Here is a 10,000-nt window from a genome sequence, read left to right as displayed (position 1 = left end):
ACCCCTAAAATGGAACAAATGATTTTAACAAAATCCGATGATCAAATCCAAAGTGTCTAGTAAACTGTGTTTAATTTATAGCATGAATTAAGTTTTTTTTTTTTTTTAGTAATGGGCACTGAAATATTCTAAAGGAACAACAATTTTCGCTGCACCTTTTCATAAAAGACCGCATCAGGGAATGTCAGAAGTTATCATCTATAAGTCGTTTCTAGAGGTCTTTAAACTTAAGAGTCTCCGCCTAATTTAGCATCGTAATTTGGTAATGGAAAAATAAAAACATTCTAAAATAAAAGTTGTTTAATAATCTGATTAAGAAATGCGTATGTCTATGTGTACCATAGAAGGACATTCTATTCATGTATCTTGATTACCCTTTCCCAACCGAGGGGTCGCGGGCCCAAATGAGGTCATTAAAAATATTTGTTTGTATGAATTTTTAACAAGGCATTTCTAACGAGTGTCACAAACAATATTTGTTTTACCAGAATTTTTCATTATTAAACCAATTTAAATGTATATACTAATCTTTTTTTTTTATATCTATATATATTTATTTAAACAAAATAATACAAATGCGTATTCATCGTTGGTATCCCCGAGTACTGTACGCTTTCGGTGAATAGCGTTTTGTAGGAGAGCTGTTAATCAGCTCAGTGGTCTGGTAAAACTAAGGTATACTTTTTTTAACTTGTAGCCTGTAAACGCAATCATGCCACGTCCCTCCCTCTTGCCTCCCGCTTTTACAGCTTACATAACTAGCGGACCAAGGAGGGGGGAGCACGGGGCACGTACCCCTATGAAAAATAATGATAAAATAATAATATAGAAGATTTAGATAATAATATAAATGAATATAAAAATGGGAAAAAATAAAAATATCGATTAAAGAAATTATATATATATATATATATATATATATATATATATATATATATATATATATATATATATATATATATTATCATATATATTTTTTGATGTTTCCTTGTAATACGTATATCCTCCTATAATTTTGACATATTTACTTTTTTTTTATCATGTTTTATGTGTAATGATAATGATTGTTGAAGTGTCATATTTAGTTTGGCATCAGATCTCAAAAGAACTAATGTTTAAATAATTTAATAGCATAATTTAGAATTGATAATACAGTTTTAATAGCAACGTAGTTTAGAACAAATATCTTTCTTGATAAAAGCGTAGTATGTGAACACGTGTGTGTGTCCAGCAAGGACTTGTTTCATTTCAATTGTCATCAGTTGAGATAAGAGATAGCGCTTTGTTTTGGGTTAGTGATGACAGGTTTGGAAAACAAATGCCGATTCGTCCCATACGAGCTCAAGACGAGTGATTTCAAGTTGTTACATGTTCGAGTCACGTACGCCACTTTGAGAGAAAAAATACGTGTCTTGATCAGTTACGCCATGTTTTGTAAGATTGCGTTCAAAACGTTTTGCTGGGATGACGTCATTTTCCTTCTAGAAGCTTCTCCATTGTATCTCGCACCCAAAATGCTTTAATGACGTCACTTCCTGCTTCTAGAACTTTTTGTATCTCGCACCCAAAATGCTTTAATGACACCATGTAATTGTTTCACGTGTTACTGGAATTCTAAAATTTGTTTCATTCTGATTTCTGAGACCAGTTGATTTGGTTCCCTCTCTCTCCCTCGTTCTTAGAAAGAGATTACTTTTAACGTAGTGTTTTGTGGTCACGTATTAGCATTAACTTTTGAGATCTGAATTTAGTAAAGTTATTTAGTTTGTAACGGCACCTGGTAAAAAGTGTGTTTTGTGGTAACGCAGCTGCAGCAAGTGATTTACAGAGGTTTTCACAAGTTTGTGTAAGGTAACGTGAATTTTGCTTATTAATACCATGGTATGATAAATTAGGAAATTTTTACCAAGTGAAATCATTATTGATAAATCTTATATTTTTTTTCTATTTACAATCTCTTTATTTTTTTCATGTTTGTTTGTGATGTAACATTTATTTACGTAACGTTTTAAATATTTCTTGGTATAATTTAACATTGCATACTTGATTTCATTTATTAAGATTTTCTTTTCAAATCTTGAGTAATTCTTGATAGTTTAAATTTTGCTTGATTAATTTAAATTCCTGATAAAGTTTTTGTGAGTTAGTTTTGTTTCATAATTTAATTCAAGAATTAATTGAGAGTTGTATTATTTTCAAGTAATAATAAATTTTTCAGATTGTGAATTCTAATTAATTGTAAACTAATTATAAACTTGAATTTAAAAATAAATTTTGTATTTAATGTTTTTAGAAAAACAGTGTTTCATTTACTGATCACCAGTGAATAGGATTGATTGTGTGTGCATAAGGCAAAGCGATAAACATGTTTTGTTCTTTAGTTTTGCAAAAGTGAATTAATACCAGGGAAACAGAGTTTTTTGATGGAGTGATGCCCTTCTGCTCTAGAATATTTCTAGTTTAATTTTTGATACCTCACACATATTCTGATAGAGTTAGTTTGGTTTTTCAAGTAATAAATAAGCTTTTCTTAAGGGATCACTGTTACCTTTAGAGTACTCAGTCGTAATAATTAATGTTATGAGAGTTCAGGTATCTGGCTGAAGTGAGGTATATTTTTGAATTTTGAGATTAGTTGTGTAATAACAGGTACTTGATACTCATCGTGACAATATATATATATACATATATATATATATATATATATATATATATATATATATATATATATATATATATATATATATATGTGTGTGTGTGTGTGTGTGTGTGTAAATATGAAAATTTGTGCCCTGCCAGTAGAAACATTTTCTTGAATCGCTAGTGGACATCCAGTAATATAAAGAGTATAAAAACTAGCGGAGTCGCGACATGGCTGGAAATGCATAACTGGGGTCGCCTCCAAAAAGGCTAGGAACCTCAGAGGGGGAATATGGATTCCGTTTACAGTTTAGAGAGGAATTTTGGGACAAGAAACCTCTGCTTTCAACAGAAACTGCTCTCACTGTAGTATACAAGCATACACACATACACACGTACACATACAAACACACGTATGAAATATATTAATATGTGTGAATATATATATATATATATATATATATAAATAAATATATATATATATATATATAAATATATATATATATATATATATATATATATATATATATGTATATATATATATATATATATATATATATATATATATATATATATATATATATATATATATATACATATATATATACGTCTTGCGCAAGAATTTAAAGAACTCACTGAAGGGACGGAACCAGAGAAGATATTAAAGTTTGTAGCATCAGGAGGATTCTGGGAACGGACGATGGAGTATAAATGTATTAGTTCCAGCGTTGTAAGGGTGAGACTGAGAGCTTTAGGAGGATAATTTGCAATGGTGAGTATATCAGAGTACATAAGACCCACGAAAGAAAACGAGATTAAAGTGAAAGAGTATTTTTTTAACGTTTTTGTTTCATTGTCGTTCAAGTTGGTCCGCTCATATGTCTGTTGAAGTTTCTGTGGTTCAGCTTTTTTCTGTCTGAATGCAAAGAAAGATTTCACCGGAAGGTATTTTATTCTAACACTAATTAACTGTCATAACGTCACACACACACACATACACACACACACACATCGTGATTCAATAACTCGGGAATTCCTGGACTATATATCTATGGTAGCGACATATATGGTTACGAACGCTCATTGTGTGTACGAAATATTCGACGATAAATGTTGTAAAGCTAGTACTTGGTAGATGTGTTAATATATACAGCTGAGCATAGAGTAAAAAAGATGGCTTAATTTAGAACAATAAAACTGACTGACAGAGATTTGAAAGTTTTAAGGAATATACTTGCGGTCATGCTAACAGAGTGCGTTATAAAGATAGAGATAAACCCATGAAGAGAGAGAGAGAGAGAGAGAGAGAGAGAGAGGAGAGAGAGAGAGAGAGAGAGAGAGAAACATTTAAGTAAGTTGAGAAAGTTAAACTCTTCATTACAATGTTAAACTAACAATAGTTTTGAAATGCAGGCGCATCATTACAACCAAAAATAAAAAATAATTATGGATTAACGAGCAGAAAACAACAAATAGCAAAAGACTAAATCACATGTTCAAGAATGAAGGAGTGAATACGTAAACGACTTTACTGAATAATACGGCGCTGAGTTCATCTGAAAACTCCAGTTCATGTCTCTCCCATCCTAATCAGTTTGACGAAATACCACTCAAGAGCTCGTGATAATTGTGAGATGGATTTTTCATCCGTTGAAGGTTGCTTTAGAAACATCGCCATCGTTAAAAACCTGAACAAACACTTATAGTAATATATTATAGTAATATATTATTAATATATTATTACAAACTGAAAATACTGATCGTGTCGGTACCGTACCCACACCCAAAAGTTTTCGTTTCATAACTCGATCCAGGTTTTGCAACTCTTTTGGATGTAGGCAAAAGATTAATAAAAGAATGAACAAATAAACAGATAATTAAATAAAGAGTAACAAATGAATGAATACGTATATTAACAAAGAAAGAAAGATAGAAATTATAAAGTGTGAAAATTAGTTTATTATTATTATATTCTTGCTCAAAGATTTATACTTTATGGTATGCTTTTTTCCTAGTACAGATGGAAAAGACATTTGGAAACTCCGATTGCAACAGTCACTCTGGATGACTGACTGCATATTTTCGAGTCTACCCCACAAGGAGTAGGCCTCCGTAACTGACACGTTTGAGACTAAGAAACATCACCAAAATGCCTATCAATTTCGTTTTATGAATTTAATACTATTGCAAATCTATTACCTAGTGTTGTTGTGACGGTTTGCGAGTGGAGTAGTGAAGTATCTATAATGAGTGTCTTTGTTTAACACTTCACATAAAATCTGCTCTGTTCGGGAATGAAAACGTAACGAAAAATTGTTAATGGAAAAAATCAAAGAAAAAAACAAAGCCACAAATATAACAAAATGCAAATTGAAGCTTGGGGAATCTCACCACTTCGGGAAACTTCTCGCCCACTGAAAACAAGCAAACGAGTTCAGGGTTCTTAGAGATCCCACACTATGTTTGCATTTATTACTACATTAATTGTGATTCCTTCCGCGTATGAATATTTACATGTCAAAAGTCGTTCGACGTGTGATAATTATTGCATAACTATATAGGTACTATATAGGTACTGTCATTTGAGCTAATACTTTCATCATCAGATCAATGGTTATTGTCAGGGTAAATGGTTCAAGCTGCATATGAACTAAAAGCATGACAGTCCAACACGCAACAAACAGGTGTGGAGCAAGAGACGGGCTATTAGTGCTGGATGGGTGTGGTGTTTGGGGGTGGGGAGGGATAGTGTTGGGAAGGCATAAGGCCACAATGAAGAGTCGATTAGCCACGACTCCTATTCTCAGCGGTCCACAAAGGCCACCACGCTCAAAAGATAATTAAAACACGGGAAAAAGTCTAATCAACGTAGTTATGAATATTACATTTTTCATTAAATTTGATTATTCTCAAAAACAACAGATAGAAAGACTGTTCTTTGACGGTGAAATTGGACAAGAACTACGACACTGTTGTTAAATGAGCTGGTCTTTTTTCAATCACTCTTACTCGTTATAGAAGCCGAATGTTTCAGTACCGTTTATTGTAATTAAAAATTAAATACTTTCTCCGAAATGTCTTCATATCTGATGAGAAAGGAGAGGTGAAATTCACCGTCATATTATCCTGGGTTTGATCATAACAGAGACAGCATTGGTTGTTTTCGACGAGTTTGTTTAAGTGATAGAATTTGAGAGGAATGAGTACTGCAGAGTATTCGTGGATGAAACAATACAAACTTCAAGTTTAGAAAGCAAAAGCTCATACACATGTACATACACGAATATATACATACATACATACATATATATATATATATATATATATATATATATATATATATATATATATATATATATATATATATATATACAACTAGGAAAAACATTTTATTTTACGAACTTTCCAGGTTAATAACCTCGTCATCAGACTGAAATTACCGCTAATTCCTACCTGAAATGATATGTCCTCCTGAGCCTTAGCAATATTATTTATAATAAAATTTATATATTTATACGTAAATAAATGTATATATATACAAATATAAAAAAAATATAGGCAAATTGGAGTAACGGAAAGGCGTTCTTTATCTTTATCCATTCATTCTTACGCCGACGTTTCGTATCTCTTGATACATTTTCCAGGCTGAAAAAGCGATGAACTTAAACAGTAATTGCGTATAGAAACTAAAATGTATACTCATTACATAATAAACACCACGTTAAAGGACAATTAAAAAAAAAAGGACAATCGTAAAAACACTTAAAAGGTATCTAAAAAAAAGTATTTAAAAAAGAACAAAACAGCATAAGAAGGAGAGGGCCAATACAAGAGCAAAAGACACCGAACCACACCGATAGTGTTAAGCAAACTGACACAGGCAACCAATGAAGGGGGGGAGAGAGAGATTTGGGGAGGGGAGTATAAACAGAGGTTGCAGCAGGTACGTTAAGCGAAGAACAGCTGGGTGCAAGGTGAATGATGATCTATATATATATATATATATATATATATATATATATATATATATATATATATATATATATATATATATATATATAATATATATATACATATACATAGATAGATAGATAGATAGATAGATAGATAGATAGACAGATAGAACAACAGACAGATGGATATAATAATATATATATATATGTGTGTGTGTATATATATATTTATAAATAACATAACTATAAGTTAATTACGCACTCTCTACCACTTTTATTCTTTCTTTGTCACTCAAATGCCATAGTATTGGCAAATAAAACGTCCAGCTATTAACCTTTTAATTCCTCTGTTCTTCACTTGGTTCAAACAATGAAAAAGAGGAAAACGTCTGATCATAGAAAAATCAAGGAGCCGGGAGCTTCAGAAAATAATCGCTTGGGGTTTGGTTGGGGGAAGAAGGGATAGCACTAGGATTGTTGCGGGGATTGGTGGGGGAATGGAGTACAGCGTACAGTCGAGCGGTTGGGAAAGAACGGGGATTTACGCTGTGGCTCCAGCCAGCTGTATAAAAGCGTCCACCGTCGGCCTGGAAATCACTTCTCTCCAGTCCTGCTCTGGAAGAACATCAACATGAAGACACTCGTAAGTCCTCATTGCTTTAAACGACTTGCACGTATAACTGAAACTTATCAGTAGGCTTTCCATATGAATACGGGTTCATCTTCGGAATAATAATAATAATAAAAATAATAATAATAAGTAGGTCTCATTTTAAGCATAATATGCATTCAGCTGCATAATCAGATTAGATGGTAATGACAGCATACAATTTAGGAAGGACTTATAGACAAGACTTCGTGTTTAAGATCATTGCTTAATAACTTTTCTTCTTTTACCTTAAGAAAATTAAATTTTTACTTACAGGTACTTGTTGCTGTGATTGCCTCTTTCTGCATCGCAAATGGCGTTGCTGACCCAGAGGCAGAAGCTGATCCAGGCTTCAATCGCGGATTCTACAATGGTGGCTTTGGCTCTCATTTGGGAGGATTTTCCTCATTTGGCCACCGACGCTGGAGGCGAAGTGCAGATCCAGAGCCTGAGGCCACAGCCGTAGCTGATGCAGAGCCTGAACCCGAAGCTTCTCCATCTTTCGGACGCTATGGCTTTGGACACAGGCCTTTTGGCTCATCCTTCGGATTCCACAGACGCTGGAGGCGTAGCGCTGATCCAGAGGCTGATGCAGAGCCTGAACCCGAAGCTTCTCCATCTTTCGGACGCTATGGCTTTGGACACAGGCCTTTTGGCTCATCCTTCGGATTCCACAGACGCTGGAGGCGTAGCGCTGATCCAGAGGCTGATGCAGAGCCTGAACCTGAAGCTTCTCCATCTTTCGGACACCATGGCTTTGGACGCAGGCCTTTTGGCTCATCCTTCGGATTCCACAGACGCTGGAGGCGTAGCGCTGATCCAGAGGCTGATGCAGAGCCTGAACCTGAAGCTTCTCCATCTTTCGGACACCATGGCTTTGGGACACAGGCCTTTTGGCTCATCCTTCGGATTCCACAGACGCTGGAGGCGTAGCGCTGATCCAGAGGCTGATGCAGAGCCTGAACCCGAAGCTTCTCCATCTTTCGGACACCATGGCTTTGGAAGCAGGCCTTTTGGCTCATCCTTCGGATTCCACAGACGCTGGAGGCGAAGTGCAGAACCTGAACCAGAAGCCCATAGGTTCTACGGACGACCTTTCTCTGGAGGCTTCCATAGACCTTACGGAGGTTTCGGCAATTTTGGTTAAGATCTTCATTAAATCGAAATACCTTTATGATGTTAATAATGAATACACTTGCAATGATAACTTCGTAATTGCTTTGTTATAAAACCTAGTAATTATAAAATGTTTCTTAAATAATTGGTCTTCTTAACCTCTTGCAAAAAATACTCCTAAAATGGAATAAATGATTTTAACAAAATCCCATGATCAAATCCAAAGTGTCTAGTAAACTGTGTTTAATTTATAGCATGAATTAAGTTTTTTTTTTTGTTAGCAATGGGCACTGAAATATTCTAAAGGAACAACAATATTCGCTGCACCTCTTCATAAAAGACCGCATCAGAGAATGTCGGAAGATATCATCTGTAAGTCGTCTCTAGAGGTCTTTAAACTTAAGAGTCTCGGCCTAATTTAGCATCGTAATTTGATAATGGAAAAATAAAAACGTTCTAAAATAAAAGTTGTTTAATAATCTGATTAAGAAATGCGTATGTCTATGTGTACCATAGAAGGACATTCTATTCATGTATCTTGATTACCCTTTCCCAACCGAGGGGTCGCGGGCCCAAAGGGGGTCATTATTCCTGGGGTCGCCAGGTCATCAAATTACCAGACGTTCAATGCTCGAATTTATTCAGGAAAAAAGGTGAGATCCTAGACCGTATTTGATAACAATTTTATGTATATACATATGCAAATATTTGTTTGTATGAATTTATAACAAGGCATTTCTAACGAGTGTCACAAACAATATTTGTTTTACCAGAATTCTTCCCTCGTAAATCAATTTAAACGCATGGAATAATCTTTTTCTTTATATCTATATATATTTATTTAAACAAAGTAATACAAATGCATATTCATCGTTGGTATCCCCGAGTACTGTACGCGTTCGGTGAATAGCGTTTTGTAGGAGAGCTGTTAATCAGCTCAGTGGTCTGGTAAAACTAAGGTATACTTTTTTTAACTTGTAGCCTGTAAACGCAATCAGGCCACGTCCCTCCCTCCCCTCTTGCCTCCCGCTTTTACAACTTACATAACTAGCGGACCAAGGAGGGTGGGGGGAGCACCTGGGCACGTGCCCCCATGAAAAGTAATGATAAAATAATAATACTGAAGATTTAGATAATGACATAAATGAATATAAAAATGGGAAAAAATAAAAATATCGATTAAAGAAACAATATATATATAAGTATAAATATATATATATATATATATATATATATATATATATATATATATATATATATATATATATATATATGTGTGTGTGTGTGTGTGTGTATATATATAAAAATTGAAAATGCCCCCCCCCAAAAAAATTTTTTTTCTGGAACCGCTGGTGGACATCCAGTAATATAAAGAGGATAAAACCAGCGGAGTCGCGACATGGCTAGAAATGCATAACTGGGGCCGCCTCCAAAAAAGGCTAGGAACCACAGAGGGGGAATATGGATTCCGTTTACAGTTTAGAAAGGAATTCTGGGACACGAAACCTCTGCTTTCAACAGAAACCGCTCCTCGCAGACTTGAGTGGTGTGTTTGTAGAGAATTCTGTCATTTACCTGACTTTCATTATTTCATTTTATGAAGTGAGAGAGAGAGAGAGAGAGAGAGAGAGAGAGAGAGAGA

General features: G+C 34.4%; 1 pseudogene; it reads left to right on the top strand.

Annotated features, from left to right (window-relative positions):
• Nucleotides 1–7,088: 7,088 nt before the first annotated feature.
• LOC136830055 (uncharacterized) lies at nucleotides 7,089–8,503 on the top strand (annotated as a pseudogene).
• The last annotated feature ends 1,497 nt before the right edge of the window (nucleotides 8,504–10,000 follow it).

The sequence above is a fragment of the Macrobrachium rosenbergii genome, chromosome 4 (genome assembly GCF_040412425.1).
Source record: "Macrobrachium rosenbergii isolate ZJJX-2024 chromosome 4, ASM4041242v1, whole genome shotgun sequence".
Classification (NCBI taxonomy): domain Eukaryota; kingdom Metazoa; phylum Arthropoda; class Malacostraca; order Decapoda; family Palaemonidae; genus Macrobrachium; species Macrobrachium rosenbergii.
This window is presented reverse-complemented; position numbering and strand designations above follow the sequence as displayed.